This window comes from Falco rusticolus, chromosome Z (genome assembly GCF_015220075.1).
Source record: "Falco rusticolus isolate bFalRus1 chromosome Z, bFalRus1.pri, whole genome shotgun sequence".
Classification (NCBI taxonomy): domain Eukaryota; kingdom Metazoa; phylum Chordata; class Aves; order Falconiformes; family Falconidae; genus Falco; species Falco rusticolus.
Genome location: NC_051210.1, coordinates 34806542 through 34831133, shown reverse-complemented (window position 1 = coordinate 34831133; position 24592 = coordinate 34806542). Strand labels below are relative to the sequence as shown.

The 24592-nt window shown below is 37.0% G+C and overlaps 1 protein-coding gene across 1 annotated transcript in view; it reads left to right on the top strand.

The window, feature by feature from the left end:
- FBN2 (fibrillin 2) overlaps window positions 1–24592 on the top strand; it is a 174351-nt gene that overhangs the window by 9615 nt on the left and 140144 nt on the right. The gene's annotated exons all lie outside the window — the stretch shown is intronic.

Here is a 24592-nt window from a genome sequence, read left to right as displayed (position 1 = left end):
AGATACCGACGAAGTCAGTTTCAATGGAGCTGAACAAAATGTTACACTATGTGGTTAGCACGCAAAGAATTAAGGCACTGAATCTACATACCATGATTTAGAATAAACCTGCTTCCACTCTCAGAAATCTATAGTTCATGCTTTTTAGTAAATCAGAGCATTGTTTGTATTCTGAAACAAAGACTGTGGAAATATAGTAATGTAGAAGTGCTCAACATTAGATCTAATTTTAGAATGTATTTTATGTACATCAAACTGGTAAGTGTAACCCAAATCTCTGTCTATTTAGAATGGATTTTTAATGAGTAGCTATCGTGACGACTGCTTATCAAAACAATAATCTTGTACATCCTTTAACATGAAGTTTGTAAGAATAATCAAAGGTGGTGCTGAAGAGGTTAGCAGAAATATTATTCTTGGGCTTTCTCCCAGGTGGTGTGTGTTTGCAAATACATGTTCTCATCAAAAAGGGTACTGAAGAACTGAGCAATCATAGTGTGAAACGCTGGGTACTAGTATGTATTGTTGTCTTACTCCTTTAAAATATTCAAAATGTTGTCAGTACTAAAAAGGGGGATGGATTCATTTGCATTAATGGAAAATAGAAAGTCATATATTTAATTCTCATTAGCAGTGGACAAGACACCCACTCAGTGCAGAAGTAGACTTCTTAGATTGATAAAAAAAAATTAAATCAGAAGGGATCTCCACAGGCCATCTAGTCCAGTACCTGCCTGAAGCAAGTGTAATCAGATAAGGCTGCTGAGGTCTATGTCCACTCAGGTTTTGAACACCTTCAAGGATGGAGATTCCACAACATCCCTGGACAACCTATTCCAGTATTTGATCATCCTCATGTAAAACAAATAAACAAACAAACCACAAAAAATATCCCTAATATCTAATTGCAGTCTTGCATGTTCTGACTTGTGTTTGTTGCCTTGTCTGATGGCTGTGAACCTGGAAGAAGAGTCCAGCTTCGATTTCATTGTATTTTATATTTTATTATATATTATTTATAATATATTATTATTATAAATAATATTGTATTATTTATATTTTATGATTATATTTCATTCTGAACAGTTATAGGCAACAATACTGCCTCTGTAGTTACAGGCAGCAATAGTCCCCTTGAAACCTTCTCTTCTTAAGGCTGGCTGAACTCGGGTCCCTCAGCCTTTCCACACAGGGCAAGCTCTCCAGCTCCCTGACCAGTTTGGTGACCCTTGTCTAGATTTTCTTCTATATGTCCATTTCTTCCTTGTATTGGGAATCCAAAACTGGACACAGTACTCTGATGCAGTTCTACAAGTGCCAAATGGAGCTGAAAAGCCACTTGCCTGGACTGGATGCTGTGCTCATCCTGTTGCAGCCCATGCAGCTGGCCTTCTCTGCTGCAAGGGTATGCTGCTGCTCCATGTCCAGGTTGTTCTCTAGTAGGACCCCCATTATCCTTTCCTCAAGAGCTGTGTTACAGGCAGTTAGCCTCAACACTCTGTTGTTCCATCAGATTATTTCATCCCAGATGTGAGACTTCCTTTGCTTTTGCTGAACTTCATGTAAATACGCCCGTTTTTTCTAAACCATCCAGATCACTCTGAGTAGAAGCCCTGCCCTCCAGCATATTGTCTCGTGCCCTAAATTTGGTGTAATGTGCAATTTTGATGAGTGTGCTCTTGTGCCACCACCCAGGTTGTTGATGAAGACATTAAACTGTTATTTGCCCAAGTACTCATCCCTGAAGGACCGTGCTAGTTTCCTGGCTACAAGCTGGACTTTGCTGATTACAACTGTTAGAGCCAGCAGTCCAGCCCATTTTCCACTCACCTTATACGTTGTTTACTTACTCAGTCTGTATCTCACCAATTACAGTCTCTCGGTGGGAGCCTGTTTCAAAAGCCTTCTCAAGTAAAGCAACATCCACTGCCATGCCCTTGTCCTCGGCTCCAGTGACCTCAGGGTTGAAAGTGGTGATGACACTTACCCTTGGCAAACCCATGCTGGCTGCTTCCAAACACCTTTTGTCGTTCATGTGTTTAGAAATGGCTTCTGAAGGGAGTCCTGTGGAATTCTGTGTTTTAAATTCGGGTCTGAAGTGCTCCAAGCTTTTTATAAATTGTGAAAATACCTTGCACCATTTTTCTACGCTTGTTCACTATGAAATGGAGGTAATTTCCATGTAGATGAAAGAAATAACTAAACCAAATACTGAAATATCAGGAGCTTCTATTTGCTATTCAAGGCTGTTTTGTATACCCACTAGATGTCACAAGCAACAGAGAAATGTAAAGGATGACTTTGTTTCTTTGTCTCTAATTGCTTGTCACTTCTGTTCTTAAAACCAGATTTACTCACTGTTATTCATTGCTGGTGGTTTAGGGTTTTGCTGTTGCAAGTTACATCCAGCCCATTCTCTGTAGTTGCTTCTTACAAACCAAGTGCAAGAACTCAAATCTTTTATATTTTGGCTAGTGGGGAAATAGGAAGCATTATTCTGTTAAAAACTCTGTTGATATTTGCAGCCATTTCCAGGAACATTTATTTGTAGAATGTACACCTACCTTCTAGCAAAAATAAGACACTACCAAGTCTGTCAGTTTAGAATGGATTTTCAAGGGATTGGACAGCATTAGGCTGCTTTATAGTTTAAGCCTTAATTCAGAGGGAGCTTACATTTGTCCAAATTCAACAGTCAAACTTCTATATCCAAGATGGATGATAATTATTGCAGTACTATAACATGATAGAATTGTAATATTGCAATTTTTATAAATTGATTGCATTCATATTTTTTTCTTTTTATTTATTGCAAGAGAACTTGGTAAACCTGCTTTTTGTGCCTGACAGAAGAAATTGTTGCTGGTTAAGACTTGTTTCCATTGTCTAGCTAGATTCAGAACTGTAGAATCATAGTACGTATGACAGACTCCAGCTGCGATGATGGTTCAGACTTTTTAATAACTATGCTTATACTTGAAATAAGTTGACTTGTTTAAAAGATTCTAGTACATATGGGTATTGTAACAACTTTTGTGGTGATGAAAGCATTGAAGTTTGCTTTCTTATAATTCATTGTAAAACTTTAAGCTGCAGAATTCAAGCCATGTAAAGGAATGAAACACCAGTATTTTGGCATCCATATTTCTTAGCTGTCCTTCGAAGTCTTAGCCTTTCAATTCTACATGTAGAATGCTATTGTTATAAAAGATTTAAGCTACATTGCATGGTTATTTGGAAACTGAGTTATTATAATCAAAAATTTACATTTCCTTACTTGAAATTGGGGATAGTAAGACAAATATGCTTCTGTCACTGTCACAAAAATACAACATATATGTAATATATATAATTGCTATATAATTTGCTTATCTATTATAATATAATATACTTTTCCAGCAGTGGAAAGGACTAAGTAAAATTTCACCTAGACTCTTATCTTGGTGTTGCCTAGACTTTCTCATATTCAAAAAAATAAGTTAACTAATTTATTGTATATTACTCAGCTAAAGAAAGATGACTCCTGTAGTATATCTTGGTAATAACTGTAAAAGGTCTCTACTATAGTAACTGTGAATGTTAATTTTTTTTATGCTTTACATGAGCTGGAGTACTGTGAAGGATACTTTAAATGCCTATTCTGTTCAGTACTTATTCATAATTTATGCTTTTAACCTAATAAGAAGTTTATGCTTTCCAACAAAATGCAAAAGGCAATGATTTCTTCATCTCTTGGTTGCAATGGTTGCCTGTAATACTTTACAGCAAGAAATGCCTCTGTAGTTTAATTTAAAACTGAGTTTAGCAACAGTTCATAACTCTTTTAACTAACATTTTATAATTTAAGGTTACGTGAACTTCCTTTGCAAATCACATTGGAGTTATAAGAGACTTTGTTTTGTTATTTTCTTACATCGCTGTGTTTTAAATGCATACATTTTATTGTTCTGTAAATTAAGTTCTTTTAAATTAGGTATTTTCTTCCTAATATAGAACATATGTAGCTTTCCTTCAGACTGGCCTCCCAGCCTCAGTTATATGATAAAACGTGACTGCTTGTTCAGCTATCTGGGCTCCGAGCAGACTAATTTCCGGACTGGAGACAGGAGGCTGAGCAGTAACTAATGACTGGAATGATGACAGTATTTAACTTGAGACTTGCTGCTGGGTTAACAAGAAAGCAGAACCTGTTTGGGAGCTTGGGCTTTACTCTTTTGGATATATACAATGAGCTTTTCTATTTCCTATCAAAGTGTTCATTTGGTCAGCTTCTTGTCTTTGATTTGTAAACACAGAAGATTCAAGTATTTGCTTTTGTTTGTTCTGTTGTGGTTTTTTTTTTCTTTTTAAAGAAAAAAACAGATGTCAAAATTTTGCTGTTGAATTTTTCCTTGTGAAAAATAAATGAAAATAAAGAAACAGATAGATTAGGAGGTCTCATCCTCAGTTGTACACAAAAGAGCAGGTTTTCTAGCATGAGCAGTTTCTTTGGTTTCTCGAGATTGTCTGGGTGAATGATATTTGTATTGTGACACATGGTGTGTGCAGGTTTTTAATTATCTGTAGAGGTAGGTAGCTGTGGAAAAGCAATGTTATTTTCTTCCTTCTTTATTGTGGGCTAAAGGGATGAAGAACCAGTGGAAGGAAGAATCCTGTCACTGATCTAAGTTTGCCTCCATCCCATGTAGGAGAAAGAACAGTGCTCACTTACTGTGTATGTGAGTGGCTTACAATGGGAAGCAAAAAGGTTTGGACTGCGTAGAAATGCATAGCTTGGGAAGAATATCCTTTTGAAGAAGGGAGCAGATTTCAGATAAAGGTATCATGCTTGGGCAGGTGAGAAAAGAGGAAAAATGTACAGATGTAATAGTTTAATATAGCATGGGGACTTCTGAAACAGGGGAACTTTTGGGTTGTTCTTGGGAAAATTGCTGCTCGGATGTTTTAGTCCAGTGTGTTTATTGTGCTTGGTATTCCCAGTAAAAGTGTCTGGACACTTTCTCTGACTGTCTGAATTTTGAAATTTCTGTCTATTAAAGTTGTTGAGAGCCCATACTTCATGACAGATGGAGTAAATAAGTGACTGGGGCAGCTGCCTCCCTGTGGGTTTTTAGTGGGTTAATAGGGAAGACTCTGCATAGATACAGCCAGGTAGTCAGTAGAAACCCTCCTCTCCAGCCAGGCAGCAATTTTTATGCGAGTTCTACAATACCTACAAGAACTTGGCCCATGCAATTGAAGAGTTCTAGGAGGGGCAGCAGCAGGGTAAGTGTTGTGTCCCTGCAGTTAAGAACAGGGTGTTGCAGAGGATGGTGAAAAAGGTTTGAGGTAGAGGATGTAACTAAAATAGATGTTCAATTTGTGGGGTAGGAGAGCATACATCTAAACATTATATTTGAGATCAGTTGCCTTTGTCTGACCTTCTCTGATTGGAAAGTAATTTGATGATCCTGTGTCTAAGAAGAAAAAGGGGGAAAAAGAGAAAAAAAAAATAAAAAAAAGGTTTTCTTCAAGCTGGGAAGAGAGTGAAGAAGTCAATCAACAGCACAGAGAAAGGGGCAGGAGGGAGCAAAAAGCATTCTTGGTAAAAGTGTTAATAGCATAGCGTAACTGAGGCAAAAGAATAAAGAACAAAGAAAACAAAACTGAAGTGGAGCTGTAATGAAGACACTGATCACCACTTGAAAGTTATAAAGGTATTTTTTGGTAATACATACGAATAAGATGAAGCTTGTATAGCAAATTGATGCAATTTAATATAGGACAAAACTTCTCAAACATATTTTTATTATAAAGAAAACATACAATTCATATTTAGTCTGTAGTACTGCTGAAGATGCTTGAGTGTGCTTAAGTGACAGTGGTCAGGTGCAAATGAAGCAAGGAGGAAATGAAATTCTTTAAGAAACTACTCCTTCCTCTGACAGACATTCAAAAGATCTTTTATCTTTACACAGCTTTTCCGTATCTGTTGATGGTAGCAGTTCCACGAGAAGAAGTGAAAACTTTTGGGGCATGTATTCAGATCTTGTATAGTTGGTGTTACCCCTGTAATCTCATAAACTGCAGAACTTCTTGCTGTGTAGACTGTGGCAGGTTATGCTCGAGAGGTTTTCCTGTCTGCCAGACGTGGCATGCTGCTGTATGAGTGGTTATAAACGGACCTGTACTTTTTCTCAAGTTGCTCGTTTTGTTTTAGCTGTCCCCCAATGACTGTAAACTTTGTTCAGGTGCTTAACACCAAAAATGCTCTTTTGATCATTGAGCTCTTCTCTTTTTGTAGGAGTTGTGGGAATGTAACTTTTAAATTTTTCTAGGTTTTGCTTTATAGTGGCTACTGTTATCCTGAACTCAAATAGAGGTTCTTTATGTGGGCTAGGATGTGTGTGTGTGTGTATGCATAAGCAGGTCCCTGCTCTGAAGAGCTAACTGGACAAAGAAAGTATTATTACTCTCTTCTGTGCCCGCAAGACAGGCTGAGGCACCTGAGGTTGTTACTTGTTGAAGGCTGGGCAGGGAAGCTTCAGCAAACTTAGCAATCAACTAAATATCCTGAGTTTCAGTCTGAGATTTTAGCTAGGGGAGTCATCCTGCCTGTTTTATCAAGGTGGTGTAAGACTTTTGTATTTTGCATGCCCTAGGAGTGACTATAAATGAAAATGCAGGGTATTTTAGGAGAAAGCAGGAAAAAGGAAAGGAATAAGATTAAACAAAAAATAATTACTAAACGCTACTCTCAAATATCAACCCTGTTTCTTTCTGCCACAGGGCCATGTGTTCTGGTGTCTTGTTTTTTTTCAGTGTACACTAAGTGGAATATTTACCTGCTAGACACCAGTTTAGTTCATTTTCAGTCTGCTTTTAGCCATTGGAAGTGGAGTGCATGGTCTGGAGATACTTGCTGAAAGTTCGTAAAGGAGTTATTCAGGGCCTGTTGAGTGAAGAGAAAGAAATATCAGTTCACTGCAGCATACTCTTAACTACATGATCTAGTTCACAGTGGGTATTCATCACTGCTGGGGTAAACACAAGGGTTACATCATCAACTTCAAGTCTAACTAAAGTCAATGATGTTTAATCAATTTAACTAAAAATGAGTTAGCAGTAGTTTAAAGCTGTACAAAATGTGAATCATCCTTAAATTTTCAATCTTCACCATGATTTCCTACTTTATTTTCTAATTTTCTGTTAAAAAACGTTTCTGTCAGCTTTTTTCCACACATAGTGAAAAGTTAATTATAAGCAAAATGCTGCAGTGGTTGCATTATTTTTTAAAAAACTTCAGTTTAAAATAAAAAAGCACACCTCTGATTTCCTTTGGAGATAGTAAGAGCTAAGGATTGCAGATACCTGCAGCAATAAGAAGTAAACATCTATCTGACAGGTTAGTACCTGATTCAGGAAAATATGTCAGATTATCTGTGGTAGAAGAAGCTGCTAATTTTTTTTTATTGCTTTTTTGAGACTAGAGGTGTCACCAGATGTCTATAATGCATACAGTTAAGTACTGTCCCTGTTCAGGGAACAACTTTTCCTTCTGCAGGTTCAGACCTGCAGGTATTTGCATACATCAGTCTTTGAAGGATGGCCGTAGTTCTGAAGGGCAAATTCAGAAAGCTGCTTTCATGCTTTTAGATATCAGTAGCTGCTAGGATTACAGGCACTACATTAGCTAGTTTGGTCATCCATCATTATGTCCAATAAACAAGATTTTCAGACTTCCCTTCCCTCGCATTTCACAAGCTGAAAAATAAATATCTAAAGCATTGAAAGCCCCACAAAAGAGAGTGTATGTTTATTTGTTGTTAGCAGATATCTGAAAAAGTCTCTCTTCTAGCTGTGTACAAGGTTTAACTTTTTGCAATTTAATAAAAAGACATGGATAATGCTGAATGTGCCATTGCCAATGATTAAGAAAGTACTTTAATCCCAGTCAGTACTCTTCTGTTGCTTCCCTCTTTTCCTTTCTTTGTGTACTTCACTATGTGATGATTAGTATTCCTTCCTCTTGCCACTTTTCCTCTGGCTGCATTACGGACAGTCAATCTGTTAGATAAATACCTAGTGATGGGTACAGCAAACAAAGTCACTTCATGATAGAATACTAATGATATATAGCGTATACTTCTAAGTTACTTGAATAATTCTCATAGTGAACTTAATATAGGTTGTCTCTAAATGCAGAAGACCAAAGCTGTTTATGCTGTTCTGGACAGAAAATGGTCAGTCATGGTAGCAGAGTTTGTGTGTCTGAACCTACAGTTCACAGCCACAATGACAATACAATCATTTTGGTAAGAGCGAAAGCCCATGTCAGGGATCAAAACACCATCATACAAATCAACCGATTAATTACGATCTCCGGTGTGGAGAGTTCCTGTGGCCTGTTACTACAAACGAGGAGAGGGAAGGATGCTTAAACTGACTACAGACCTTCATGGGGAGCCAACAGTCGCAGGGACCTGTAGCTTTTAAAAGGATAGAGTGGGAGTGGAGAATCGCTTCCTTCCTTTCCTTTTTGTGGAGAAATCCCATATTGCAGGAAGCCGATGTCCATGGGCATCCTTAGTTCTGAGTGACTTCTGAACAGCACAATTTATCAGGAGTAGCTTCTGCCCACCTCCCAGTTCTAAAAGCCCTGAGAAACTATCTTGAGGAGTATAGAGCAATTACAAGTTCCTTCAGAGTTGAACTGGGGAGAAAAAAAAAAGCCAAAAAGAAAAAAAAAAGCCCTGAAATTTGAATGACACTACCTTTTTATCCACAGACAGTAAGCACCAGAAAAAAAAAAGGTAAAAGTCCTTCAGTGAAGCAGCCTTGTAACTTTTGCTCCAGCTGGTTTTTAAACACTTGTAATCTTTAGAGCTTTTCAGTTAGTTCAGGCATAAGACAGGTAAGTAGTAAAGTGTTGTAGCTGTGGGGTTATTGCACTTTGTGTTAGAAATAAAAGCAGAAATTTTTATGCCTTTAAATTAGGTGTACAAAATGAAGATGAAAATACAGATTTGGATAACCTCTTCCAAGGACCTGAGGATTTTCATCAGAGTAAAATGGAGCTCTCCTGCAGTTTGGGCGTAGGGGAAGCTTCTTCGCTTCAAGTCAGGGTTTAAAAGGCAACCAGTGTAGCTACACTGTTCTGTACTGTCAAATGAAAGAAAGAACTAGCAGAGTTGATGTACTCCATACTTAGGGCAAAATCTATGCTTGAAAACTAGTATTTTCTATTAGTTAAAGCAGGAATGAGTCCAGGAGAGTATAAAATACTGGGTTTTTGTATGTCAGGTAGGGCTTAAATTGGATTATGTTCTACATCTAGAGATTGTTCACTGAAAAGGAAAAAGTTCTGATAATATAGAGCAATGGACCAAAATCGTGAGTGGGGAACATGTGGCAAAGGAGGGGGAAGATGTTGTCTCTGGCAATTTTTGACTAATCTTATCTCTTTCCTTCCTCACTGAGAATATTCCTCTTTGTCAGATGCATTAGAATAGGACCTTTTCTTTTATTTTAATTGTTAGTGTTTCAGAAGAAAAAGTAATTTCTTCAGAAAAATCATTAATTTTATTAAACTAAATAATTTGTAATGTATCCAGGAAAATATCTGGAGCTACTTGCAGAGCATCTAGGTAAGTTAGCGATCACAATGAAATTAAGACATTTGTTAACAGGGGTTGTCTTTAACAAAGGTACAAAACCTCCTGAAATAATCAAACAAATAGGAAAACTGTCAGATTCAGCAAGTGCTGATGTTTTGTATTGTTTGTGTAGGCATTGTAGGCAAATTTTAAAATTGGAAAAAAGTAGAAAAACCTGAGATAGGAACCCAGTTCTGAAGAACTGTAAAAATGAAGAAAAAAAAAAAATCTTTGCTTTTGTGACTGTAGAATGTATTAGGACAAAGTAGACAAATAGATTTAAGAATACTGTGTTGGAGGAGGCTTTAGAGGTCCTCCGTGGAATTCAGCAACTTTGAAAGTTGGTTACTTCTATGTTTATGAGCATTTGAAATGATGTTGGATTTCTATATTACTTATAAGTACTTGTGCAAAACTTGAAAAACTCTACCCACAAAGTCATCCTGCCGAGTATAATTTGAAGCATTTCTCATATTGTATAGGTTTATATTATCCAAGAACATTAGATGAAAAGAAGCTCTTGAAAATTCCTGGAGAGGAAGTCACAGCATATGGGAGAGTTGTCATACAAAATCAGACCAAAGGGGCAGCCTGCCCTAGGATCCCATTGCTGCCAGTAGCCAGTTTAACAGAAGAAATGGCAATTCCCCAATTTATTTCCCAGGGTCAGATAATTTTGTGGCTCAAGATTTTTCTGAGCAAGTGGCATTGTAATAATTTTAACACCTTGTCATTCATTTTTTGGTGGTTCTTGTGACCAGCTTTCTTTGTCCCTTTCCTCATTCCTGAGATCACTTAAGAATATGTGAATCAGTGTGGGTCCCAGCATTCCTTCCAGTGTGAAAATTATTCACATTCTCCCCATTTTGTTTCTTACCCACATAAGGAACTTCCCTCTTATTTCATGCCTTGTTTTCTTGAAGAGCCTACTGTTGAGGTCTTTTGGTTATGCCAGGAGACTGTATCTCCTTCCACCTAGTAGTTATGTTGATTGATTAAGGAACTATGCTGAGTATATAGTGTTTGCTTTTCTTTTACAACAGCCACAATGATACTTCCACAAGGCTATACCTATCAGTATTCCTACATCAATTAAAACCTAGCTGTTGATAAAAGGAGGCTTGTGGCACACTTTTTGACTCTGAATGTTTTTTAAATTCAGATTGGTGTGGGCATAGATTTAGAAATGTAAACTACAGGAATTCTGCAATTTCATGCCTTTTTTTTTTTTTTTCTTAATGTGAAGATACATGAATTTATGTAAACTTGAAGTCATGCTCTGGCTCTGTGGAGTCTGTGTCTTACTTCTACCCCTGACTTAATCTGCTTCATTGGCTTACATTAATCTTATATTTTTAAAACTGTGGTCATGGATTCTTTGTATAGAAACCAATAATCTTCTTAGGAATGTTCCACTTCCTCCAGTTGTTCTATGTGATGTATTTTTTCTTATTAATACTGAATTCTGAAAAGAAGTCATTAAATGGAAAGCTTTTAACTGTCCTTAAGAGTACAGTATGAAAATGTAAGAACAAGATTTCCAGTTTTCCAATCTTAAGTTTTATGAAGATTTTCAGGTCTTGATTGGGTGAATCAAAAACCAGTTTTGTTTCCTGTCCTTATTCATTGACCTGCATGCTGGCAGCATCCACAAAAATATAGTGTTGCAAATATGGGAACTGAACAGAGATCTGTCAGTCCAAAGGTCCAGTACCTCAGACTGAAGCCTTGGCACATACAAGTGATTACAGCAAAGCAAAAAGGTGCTGAGGTGGGTTGAGCCTGGCTGCCAGGTGAGCCCCCACCCAGCTGCTTGCTCACATCCTCACAGTGGTATGGGGGAGAGAAACTGAAAACTCATGGGTCAAGGTAAAGAAAGTGCGATAGGTGAAGCACAATCGTGCATGCACGTGAAGGAAAATAAGGAATTTATTGACTACTTCGTATCAGCAGGCAGCTATTAAGCCATTTCTGAAAAGCAAAGTCTCAGCATGTGTAACAGTTACTTGGAAAGACAGAAACCATAACCAAAATCCTTCCCCTTTCCTCCAGATTTTATTTTATTTTTTTATTTTATTTTTTTTTTTTGCCCTGAGCATGAAGTCATACGATATGGAATATCCCTCTGGTCAGTTCAGGGCCATTCCCAGACTCTTGACCACCCCCAGCCTACTCACTGGGGAAGGCAGAGTGGGAAAAGAATAAAGAAAGAAAACCTTGACAGTGTACAAGCAGTGCTCATCTATGGCCGAAACACTGGTGTGTTCCCAACACTGTCTTAGTCACAAATCCAAAACACAGCGCTTCCGCCAGTTGTTGTGAAGGAAATTAACTCCATCCCAGCAAGACCCAGTACACCTCCAAAAGGTTTCTCAGGCAATATAGATTTATAGTGATCTTTTTGTTTACGAAAATAAAGGAATGGGTAGGATTTTTCCAGAATTCAACTTTAATTGAAATTCACGTTCATTTTTGAGATTCAGATCAATTAGATTAAAAAAATAATTATTGATGCAGCAAATTTAAATTAAGCATAATGCCATCACTGTAGGATGGATCTCAGTCAAGTTGTGCATGGCAGTTTGGTATGATTCCACTGTGTCTTGGATTCACAGTTCCAGCTGGTGTCATGACTACAAATCCAATAGCATTGTGTGTATGATTTGTCATACATTTTTATGCAAAATGAATCACTGGAGGGAAACTGTGTGTGTAAGCTTTATTATTCCAGTTTCTACCACATGGTAGTTCATCGGAGTTCTTTTATAACAACAGGTAAGAAATCAGTGAGAAAAGCTGCTGTTCTGACAGTGAAATAATGGGACATGATTACAATTTTTCAAGGCTGCATGAGACAATGTTGGGCCTATTTTCTGTCCTTTAACTTTTAGAGCCCCCAGAACCCCTTCTGGGTTTTGCCATACCCAAGAACTTTTCATAATAAGATGTCTAAATGATCTGTTGAATATTTATTATAGATCGCTCAACTTACATAATTAAATACTTGACTGTTCTATGACCTGTTTAGTATGGTGTTGACACATTTTATCTGTGGCTTTAGATATTGATAAATAACTACCCTGAAGCATCATAAGCCACCGCCTTCTTTTAGCATAACAAAATGGTGTGATGCTCTTTTCCCTGAGTGAATGTTTGTCACGTTTTTATGTGTGGCCATAATGCCAGTGTGGCCTTATATCGGTATAAGAAATGTGTGAATAATTCAATAAGAGTTGTTTGAATAGAAACAAACATATTTTCTTTAGAGTGAATTTTTATTCATGTTGTTCTTATACACTCATTGGGGCTGCTGTGATGTGGTTCGTGTGTGTTTGCAAATGACTCCTGATATTTACACAAGGTAGTTTTTAAAACTAGAAAGTTACATTTTTTCTTTCTTTTTTCTGTTCAAAAACGTTTGAGTCATCTAACCTGTAAAACAGAAACAATACCATATAACCAGCTGCATAGCATAACAAGAAAAAATCAACGTGTATATGTATACTAAGACTAAAATTCTTTGAAAGGACTCAGTTAATAATTCATGTAGTCATAGGAATAATCATAATATGAAAAACAGTCAAAGGAGAATTAATTTTGTCATGTTTGGTATACCAAAATGGTGTGATGTAGACATAGATGGCAGATATCGATCCTTCCATTCAACAGAAAGCAAAGCGCTAGCAGAAATCTAAAATACCTTATTAGTATTAAACGAGATGATAGCAATAAAATGTGATTTAATTATAATTGATGTTTAAATTAAGTGCTATTGGATCAATATTAAATATGTTTCTAATATAGTTATGACTTTTCATGGTCTAGTAAAGTAGAAAAAATTACGTTTTCAGGCAAGTATCTCCTTAGGAACACTGGTTTGTAAAAGCCTGTTGCTGACCTTTTTTTAGATGACTCTTACAGATTTTTCTTTATTTAATCATGACCTTAAATTAGTCATCTAATACCCAGTGATATACAAAGTATTCAAGACATGAAAAGTCCAAAAGAACAGGAAGGAAAATCAATGGAGATAAGAAATAAAGTAAGAGTTGAAGTATTCCTTATGAAGCAATGACCTCTTTAAAACAGTGGAATGAAATTGAATAGAATAAAAGCATCATGGGTAAACAGTAAATTTTGCATCAGATGGGGACTGACAAACAGCTTTTGGTGGTCCTCATGGAAAATGAAGACATTAGCGCTTAAGGTCAGTTCATAGTGAAGTTTCAACACATTGTCAGTTCACAGGAGTGGAGCTATACGCGCTGTAGCACTATCAGCACATTTGCAAAGGCTGTAGTAAGGTATTGGTTGGACATCTTGACATGCTGCTAAACTTGCTGAGGTGTTAAAAGCAGTGCAACAAAGGTTTTGGATAAATTAAAAAAAAAGCAGGAGGGATATCACTAAGATCAATTACTAATTCTAGATACAAGATGAAACAGAAAGAATAGCTAATCCCTATAAAGGGAATAGTACTAGAAGAGTAGTGGCACAGGTCTGCCTGCTGCTCTCTGAATCTTCAACTGCTCTGTGTGCTCCATTAAGGACATTCACCTCAGCATGGGGCTTTGTGGTACTGTGACAATCTTGCTATCTTTTTAGTGTGTTTGTGTGTCTCACCATTGTGGTATAAAATTTGTTTTTTGAAAAAATTTGCCCAATAAGTAGCCGCTTAAAATACTCAACTGTAAGCAGCTAATTATTGGGCAAACCACTATTGTGGATGCTTTGCCACCTTCAAATTTAAGAAGACATTTCCTGTGGTTTATATTGTGCCTGTACAGGTTAAGACACAATGCAGACTTTTCTCACATGTGCGCAGCTTTTTATGTGAGGTTTGAGCTGATTTTCAAGTAGGGTGTGGCATACATTATGTGTCCTAAACAAATGGATGATGCAAAAGATTTCTTTATTCCAGTCTGTGGCTTAATATACATGGTCATCTACACCTAATCAGGGCTGAGGAGGAACAGAAAATTTTGAAATCTGATGACCGTGCATAGTCTCTTCGCTGCTTGATTTTTTCCCTCTTGGGAGGTGGGTGTGTAATACCATTATAATGGAGTACAGCATTACAGGAGCTATCATTGTCTACCAAGAAAAGCTATTTTGCATCTTTCTCGCATTATACTGATTCTTAGCCTTCAAGAATCAGGTAAGATGAAGTGTTCTGTTTTTTCAAAGATGATGAACAACATTTCTCTTACTGACTTTAGAAGCTCCATGTGCTTCTTGGAAACTAGGCTATTTAATATAACTAACAGGCTCACAAAATACTTCCATTTCATTGTACTTTCAATAAGTGCAACTTATCAAGGAAAAATATGTTTATAGCTGATGTCAAGACCTACTCTTCACACCTTAAAATTGCCAGATTAAACTTTTTCTCAGGCAGGAGTCTTTTTGTTGTCTTTCTCTATAGCTATAAATCTCAGCCTTCAGAGAAACAATTCCCTGCCAATGCCTAAAAAGACACATCTCCCTACTGTTATGATATCCAGCCCTGTAGCCTGCTTCTTCCTTTCTGCTCTGCTCTTCCTCCCTAATTACCCTCTCATGATGGGGTGAGACACAGTAGACTGTTTCCCTTATCCTCCCTATAATTTCAGTGTGTGTATTTCCAGAGTGGGTGTACCATTCCTCAGTGGCTAACTCTCTTAGAAGCTGCAGATTTCTTGTTAGAACTGACAGTAAGTGACCTTCACATGTGAGGTAAAATTTTGCTCTTCATCTGCTTCAACACCTTGAGTTGTGTCTCTTCTTTGCATCTAAAACTTAAAACCTGGTTTAGATACTAGATACAGTGTTTTCAGATTGTTTCAGCCTTTGTGCCTTGTAGCATAGATGACAGGAAAAATATAAAAGGAGAATCCGGGTTAATTTTTTGACCTCATTTCAACTAGTTTAGCTGATGGATTACACTGTAAAGTGACATTTTAGATATTGTACTACCAGAAACATCATGTACCTACCTCACACTTAGTAATCTGGTGCCCAGAAACTTTCACTGCTTCTGAGTATTTGTAGAATGCAAGCTAAATCTGCAATATCTACAGTAAATGGAAATTCTAAGCAAAGCCTCCTAGCTAAACCAAAAACATGTGAAAATAATAAAATCTAACAATGGAAGAGGCATTTTCCAGTATAGAATTATATCATTTGAAACTGTAAGATGTTTTCTTTCCTAAGAAACAATTTTATTTTTTTTTTTAAATCCTGGCTGGTTTAAAGTTGGAGACCAGTGTCACAAAATTAAGTCTGAAATGGTACAATTTGGAATCTAATCTTGCATTCATTAGGTACGGGATTCCTTTGGTTATTTTACTGCTGTATGCAAATGTGACAATTTAAGCATGTTTGTGAAAAGATGTTCTCTCTCCATATTAGGGTTAAGGTGGGTAATACAAAATTTTTTACTGAAAAAAAATTAATTTCAGAGTAATAACATAAATTTTCACTCTCACATGTAGAACAGGAATTAACGTCTCTGTTTTCAGTCCTCTTTTTGGACCCTTTTATTTGCTTATTGTAAGTGCAGACTGAGCTGTGCCACTTTGTACCATTGCAGAGCCCTCAGGCTCCCCAAGGTCAGGATTCTGCCAGAGGAAGAATTTTCACAGCAAGCTGCAGTTACTCTTTATTACTGCAAATTGACTGGTGGTGCTCCTGTATAAACCTGTCTTTCCCATTGAAAAGGCATTTTGCTAGAGGATGAAGAAGGGGCTTTAGGAAGTGATGTCTGTGATTTCTGACAGTTGCTGGAGCAATCATTCTCACTCATTAACCGGTATAGGGAGGATGATTAGTGCTGTTTTAACTTTGAGAGACATACGGTTGCTCACAGATGGGCCAGCATAATGAGCAGAGTAAACCTATATTTTTACCTCCTCCTGACAAGGTATCCAAAACACAGTTTGAGTGTGGCACTAAAAGTAACTGGAGTTCTTTGTTCTCTTCTGCCTGGAGAATCATTTCACTTCATTACTATTAGCATATCTTAGAAGATGAAAACTTGTATAATTTGATGAGTATCTTACAATATAAAACAATATAAAAGTTACTTAAATACAGATCTTTGTATTTTTTAAGCAAAAACCTTTCTAACCAAAGAGCTTCCTTTTGCTTCATTTTCTAAGACAGTAGCTTTTAAAGACGTAGAACAGTTTTCTTCTGGTGTAATTGTATTTCAGTAAATTTCCTTTCCATTAATGCCATTAGACTCCAAAGGTTTAATCCTGTTACTTCCATTTACAATTCCCTTCTGTCTATTGCCACTTCTTTGCATGAAGCTACTCTGCCTACTGTCTAAATCAAACACGTAAGGTTCAGAATTTTAAGGAACTGAACAATAAGCATGGCTACTTGTGATGCATGTCTGTTTCTAAAATGTTAACACCATAACAAGCAATGTTTTTTGGTTTTTATACTTTCATATATAGCTAGAATTTTGTGGGTACTTTAAAAATACAGCTGTGTGATGTTTTTCACTCTGCCTGCCCTTACACTTTAGACCTTAAGAAGCAAAAATCAAATATAGGAAAATGCATAGAATGGATTAGGAGAGGAAGGGGTGGGGACTGTCTATAAAAGAAGTAGAAGAAACCTAACACAGAAACTTGTAACATATCCAGCTTTATTGAAATCTAGTGGAAAGATTTTTATTCATTTCAGCCGGGTTAACTAAGGCGTCCCAAGGAGGAAAGGAAAAGCCCTTGAATGCATATGGGATATGCTTTTGCTTCTGTGTTGGTTTCTAGTAACATCTGAAAATACAGTGACATACAGACACAGTTTAAGCACACTGAAGGAGAGCCTTTCTGAAGGAAGGGCTGGAGGGAAAAATGCCTCTTACTAGGCTGGTTTACGTAATTAAACAAACCAGACAAATCCTGAATCTTTTCAGATGTGGTAATTTTTATTTTTCTTCAGCTGTTGCAATTTTATCTATTAAAAAGAGCATAAATTTCTGTATACATTTTAGATAAAACTATGTATCTAAACTAAAAAAGTGAAAATGGTACAAATTCTTAAAAGATACTTTTCTGGTCAGAAAAGTTAAGGAGTTAACCCATCCTTATCAGCACTGGTACTTCACTTTTAAATGCTGGAAAAAAGAAGAGATGGAAATCTCATAAAAATTGAAGTAGTGTGAAGGATTAGTGTTTGTCCCTTGAATTTTTTAGCGCTAAGGAAGGACTTGATAGTTTGTAGTCATAGGTGGTTTTAATGGCAGGAAATTTTGAACTGTGCTACATTAATGAATTGTTAAGCTGAGATAGCTTCACAGCAGAAGGGATTGTAGATGAAGAAAATATTTGAGAGAAAAAAGTAAACATAAGACTTTATTATTACAACACAGGCAATTAATATTTCAAATGACTTCATACTTTCAGTAGGCTTTGGAGTTTGCTCTCTCCCTCTCACTTTTCTCCCCCTGCCCTGATATTGCTAGCAAGTTTCCAGTAATCTGCACTGTTTGTTCCCAGTCTAGTATGTTAAAAATTATCCTTTGAAAGAGAAATAGGAAATATAAATTAAAAACCATTTTTACATGTCATTGGTAGTCTTAAAGAGAATTCTATTGAACTGTTCAAGCCTGTGAGGTGTATTGGTAGTGTTAGTTACATCATTGCTCTGGGTGTTTTTAGTGGGGTTAGTTTTGATAGTTATATAATTATTGCCAAATTTTAATATATATAATTATACAACATAATTTTATATAATTTTAATATAAATAATATAAATTTATGTTTATATTTGTTTATATTTCTGCATACTTTTATATAAATAATTACATATTTTATGTCACTGCTGTCACATAGAATGATCTAACTTACTCCGGCAAAGCCTCTGAAGAAGGTCATCATACAAAGCAATTGCTGAATTGTTGTTTACCTTGGGTGTGTGCATGCATGTTCTGTGTACACAGAGGCCCCAAATTAGACTTGAGAGAGTGGAAAGAGAGCTTTGAATATTCCTTTGTGTCCTCTTTTGTAACATTGTACTGGGGCTCAATGGTTGAGGGAGAAGTAGAAGAGGAAAAGTATAGATACAGCATTCAGTAACACCTGAACTGTTCTTCTCATGGAAACAACTTTGAAAAATAAGAAATGGGAAGTTTTTTTGTTTGCTTGTTTATTTTTCCCTTAAAGGGCATAGTCATTCACTGTAAACTTTGCGTTTGTTTTGATTAATACAAAAGGAGTTTTAACCACCTACATGCTGAGCTAGGAGGGTGAGCGTGGATGACAGAATTCTGTGTGGCTTTATGGTTGGGTGTCAGACAGATGCCAGATATTTGGAAATAATTTTCTTCTATTTTCTCCACCTGTGTTTTTTGCATATGTGATTTTTTTTTTGCTATGTCTGTTCTGCTACCAGCTCCCTGACAGATTTTGTGTTCTATATCAGATTTTACAAAATACAGGGGTTTTGAGCAGCTGGCAGGTCTTCAGAAGTATTGACTTCTAAGTATCTTTCTCATTTGTTTCTGGTGAGGGTGAAATGTGTAGTGTGTACGTCCTTCCTTCTTTGCCATGACCTCGTTGTCTTTCCCTGTGTATGGCCTTCCCCCTCATGCAGTGCCCTTCACAAGGCTGATGGCATGCTGTGGTCATCACTCTCTCTTCTGCTGACAGTCTTTGCAGATTCCCAGGGAGCAGCTGAAGCCAATGAAATCCGACTTTTTGAGTTCAGTCCTGCACTAGGTCTGGCAGGAATCCCAGAGAAGCTACTGGGAGTTTTGATTAAGAATAGAATTCAGGTTTAGGACTACTGTTTGCATTTAAATGTAGATCTTCTGGTTTTGGTACCTAAACGCTGTAGCACTGAACTGGTCTATAAGAACTGAAAGATCATAGAATCATAGAATGGTTTGAGTTGGAAGAAGGGACTTTAAAGATCAGCTAGTTGCAACCCACCTGCCACTGGACCAGTTTGCTCAAAGCCCCGTCCAGCCTGGCCTTGAACACTTCCAGGGATAGGGCATTCACAGCTTCTCTGGGCCACCTGTTCTGGTGTCTCACCACCCTCATAATGAAGAATTTCTTCTTTGTATCTAATCTAGATCTACACTCTTTCAGTGTAAAGCCATTACAGTCATCTAGTTGCTACATGCCCTTGTAAAAGGTCCCTCTCCAGCTTTCTTACAAGGCTCCTGGAAGCGTGCTGTAAGGTCTCCCCAGAGCCTTCTCTTCTCCAGGCTGAACAACTCCAACTTTCCCACCCTGTCTTCATACGAGAGGTGCTCCATCCTACATCCTACTCCTCTGGACTAATTCCAACAAGACCATGTCCTTCTTATGTTGGGGGGCCCAGAGCTGCATGCAGTAACCCGTGGGGGTAGACAGAGGCTAGAAGGTGTTTCTGTTACTCAGCTCAAAACAGTCAAAGAGTAAGATTCATGTAGCTGGTAAAAAGCATACCAAACTCTAGAATTAAAGTTTTAGTGATTTTGAGAATAAAATACGTCACGGCAATTATGTATCAAATAAGATGTTTAATTTTAAACTATTGTTCGATTTAAAAAAGTAATGAAATACGAAGATTTAAAAGTCTTTATAAAGATCTGCTTTAAATTTTCAACCATATCTGTCTTCATAAGCATTAGTTATGCAATGTCTTAAAAGTATAGTTACTTTAATAAAATTATATGGAAAAGAGTAATGCAGGTATTATTAGGGATAGAGTTTGCTGAAGCCAATCAAGAGCACATTGAATCCAGGCTTGAAAAATACTGGAGTGCCAAAAGTAAGCTGGTTTATTTCACCTCAGAGTAATAGCTTGGTATATAAGAAACAGCAGTAAGTTGTTTCTTTATTGAGAGAAGAGATGAATCCTCTGAATTAACTTCTGTCCTATATTTTGATTGTTAAAAGATACCCAGCTTTATAGTGTCCCACTGAAAATACTGCATAAGCCAGATCTCTAAAGCTCTTTTTTTTGTTGTTGTTGAACAAAATCCCAGAGATCTGAAGAAGAGGCAACTATGCTTCTGCCTCTCCACAGAAAGAACTGTATAGTAAGTAGTAACTGGCTGGGGTTTTATTTATTATCAACTCAAAGTATCAGGATATAGACAGTCATCTGGGGAAATGTTTCTTGCAAGCTAAATACGATTTTTCTCCCCCCCCTAAGACCAATGTGGAAAACAGTTGTTTTTCCTACTTACGCTAACAATTAAAACATTACATTGAGCTGCATGTCCATGGTTTCAACAGGGTTTCTGATCTGCTGAGACTTTTTGCACGATTTTCTTAATTTACACAGGAATTGATTATGAAATATTTTCCCTCCTCTTTTTGTGAGTATGGATGCATTCTGAAGGCCCTTTTAAAAAAGTCTGTTAAGAAGGATACAGTTAATGGGAGAGACTCCACGGCTGCAGTCATTCACTTTTACCTAACTTCAGCAGAGGTTCCATCATGCGTTATGGCACCTAACTTTATTCTGACTCTGGAGTTGTGGCCAGCTGGGGACTAGCATGTAAACATCATCTGCTTTTATGTATTCCTTCTTATTTTTGACCTCACAAAGCAGCATGCAGTTTGCCAGAGGGTTACCACAGAAGTTTAAGTTACATTTAGCTACTTTAAAGTTTTATACCTGTAGAAAATGGTACATTTGACCTTTACATTGTCCTAACAGCTTTTTTTGCATTTGGCTAACTGAAATATGTCCCAGCATACCATGGCAAGATCAGAGTTTCTGAGAATAATTAAGTATTTGCAGTGGACTTGTTCTGCAAGCCCTTCTCCGTGTTGGTAGTCTTAACCAGTACAAAATGCCTCACATTGATTATTGGGATTGGTTTCTGGCATGAGTAATGGCACTGAACTCCAAAGCAGGGGGGGTGATGGTGGGTTGGGGAGTCTGCGTGGTGCTGTTTACACTACTCTTCAATACTCTTAAAAGTTTATCACATCTACAGACCTGTTTCTTTGAATTTTCTCTTTGCTGACAAGGGATGCTGTTCCTTTGAGGTTGATCTTTTCATCATAGGGGGAAGTCTTGTCAATGGAATCTGAGTACAAGGTTTTGTGCAGGGTATGGAGTTTCAGCAGACCTTTGAACAGTCCTTTCTGTCTTTGAAAATCAGACATCCAGCTGTCAGGCTGTAATGGGCAATATTTCTGCACTTCCCTGTTCCACCTGCAAACCCTTGTTGGTAGTACAGTGTGCTCTCTCTGTGAGGATTTGAATGGCTTTGGCTTCACTCTGGTCTACTGGTGTTTGGTGGCCTTAGGTCTTAACCTTGACTGTACGGTGGAGAGGAAAACCTCTGGCTTCTTTTCCATTAAAGTTTTGAGGTTTGGGGCTAGGGGCTTTCGGGATGGGCATTATCTGTTGTGCTGTAGTTCTGAAGAAGCCTAGTTGTGGACCAGAATGCCAGTATGGTGGGAATTCCTGTAACTCAAAGGAGAAACAGGAGGAGAGAGCAGTAAGCAGTACGATAAGAGTTATTTCACTGCTTTGATTTTTGTTGACATCTCAGCAAAGATGTAAGAAGCTAGTAATAGGACAGTAGGTATGAACTGCTGAATCTTGCAAAACATTGTTTTTGTGGTTTCTTACCTCCATGTACACTTCGCACAGGGGTAGTTCAGCCTGTAACTTCTTGTCATAACTGCTGATTCATGTTTTGTGGTGTGTCAGCTTGTGCGTTAGGTATTTGCCCATAGAGGTATTTTATTATAGTCCAGTATCCAAACTCAAATGCAAACTTTATATAGTAGCAGGCTTGTGGCAGTATAAATAAATATATACATTTACAAGAAGCTCCGAACAAGCCAAAATTGGAGACCTTGCTGGAGCCAAGGTTCAGGCATATTTATTTCCCAGCTTTTATTCTACACTTGAAACTTTGTAGCAGTCAGCATATGTATTTTGCAAGCCTGGATTCAATGTGCTCTTGATTATTGCATATGGCAACAGTTTCTTCCAAGAAATTTGTAAGTGTATGGAAATACTTTGCTTCTGAAAGCAACTAAATTCGACAAGTGACAAAAGTAAAGCATTTTCATGTTTCTGTCTTTCTCTACTTTTGGTGTGTGTATATTTTACAAAATGTTTTTTGTCTTAAAATATTTGAAGCATTTTCTTCAATGTTCAGGTTGATTTGAGAAGATTGCATTTTATTTCAGAAATTTTGTTGATTATATGGTACTTTGCCTTCCTTTTCCATGTACTTACGTGTGTAAGAATGAATAATTTTTAATTAAATTTTAAGATCTGCAGATAATACTATACTAATACTTTATCTGCTTTAAACTGACTTAATATCAATTACATCAAAATGGGTGTGCAGACCCTGGAATGTTGTTTTTGGAAAAAAGTTGGTTTCACTCTTCCAGCAAGAGAAAAATGAGTATGTGCTTAGAATGGACATGACAGCAGTACTGGTGGAAACTGGAATTTTGCTAAAAGCTACAAAGCACACATAGTCTGCTGCATTAAACATGCTTTTTTTTCTTCTTTCATTTAGAGCTGCCCTCCACTCCCTTTTTAATTGCCATTTGTATATTCAGTTGCCTAATGAATCACAGGTGTTTCTATGATGGAAAGTATTGCATCACAGGAGCTGGTCAGAAATGGTCATACGGGACCAGTAGAACGGTAGTAAAAATTCAACCTGAAATGAAAGCTGTCAGCTGTAAGAAATTGTTTGAAACATTTTTTGATTAAACTGCTGTTCTTCACTCTTACATATCAACATAAATTTTATAAAAATCATTCCTTCAGACAATGACTAAAGAACCTTCTTGGGATGTGTCTCAACTTTGAGTTATTCACAGTTTAAAATGTTTAAAAGACTTTGATGTTCATTGTTTACCTTAATCATAAACTTAATATTTAAATAGTTAATTAAGGACTTAAACAAGCTGTCTTTAAAAAAAAAAAAAAAGTCAGGGGAAGGAGGCTCAGACTTTATACTATTCAGGCTTTGGTTTTTGTGAACTTCTTAGTTTAAATAGCTGTACTGCCCATAGACTATTTTTTCTGAGAGAAATTAGTAGCTCTGCCAAGTCTCTTTCATTTTCCAAGAGACTAGCTCTCATTTTTAGCCAACAATCTTTTTTTCCGTTACTTGTTGGATGTCACCTTTGAAAAAAATGCTTTTTATTTATATCAAGCCTGAATCAGTACAATTCATCTTGTTCACCTTTGACACCTCCCTTATAGTGAACCCTCAGTGTTGGCAGCTAAGTACTACTGCAAAAAGAACAATTTTCCATATTAGGATGATTAAAATATTGAAGGAAAACCAATTTTAGACAATCTTTAATAAAACAAACATAGGTACCTTTGTAATGTTTAAGTATCTTTTTGCATGCTGTGACTTATGATCTGCAGATGTTGGAGCTGAACAAGAATAAAAATATTTGCATATGCGTACATTTCAGATTTGTGGTCTGAATTTAAGTATTCATACTCATATGAAAAGTTAATCAAGGAAAGCCCCAATCTCCCATTTTTTTTTTGAAATACAACATGTGGGCAACACTGTCATTTATGCAGAATTAGTAGGTAAATGGGGTCTGCCTTGCTTTTCCAATCCTGCTAATATTATGGTAGGAATCAAACATTGTGGGATTTCCCAGTGCAGGAAGATGGAGCTCAATTATACTGTCAATTATCAAAACATTTAGATTTCACATTGCAAAGGGGGAAAGTCATATACAGTTTGAAAAATCTCATTAGTAATCTAGGAGAAAGTGCTGCAACATGCAGCAGAAATAGATTTCAGGTTTCTGGAGACCTGTGAATGTTAGTGGAAATTATTGGAAAATACACCACAGCTTCCTATCAGAGGTGTAATAAAGACAATTGCGTCTCCATCGTGTTTCTAGCAAGGTGAATGTAAATTCAGACCTTTGCCAATACAGATGTAATCTCTCCACTCTGAAGGTTCCCTGACATGGAGTCCAGTCTCTTGGACTTTAATCCACTGTACT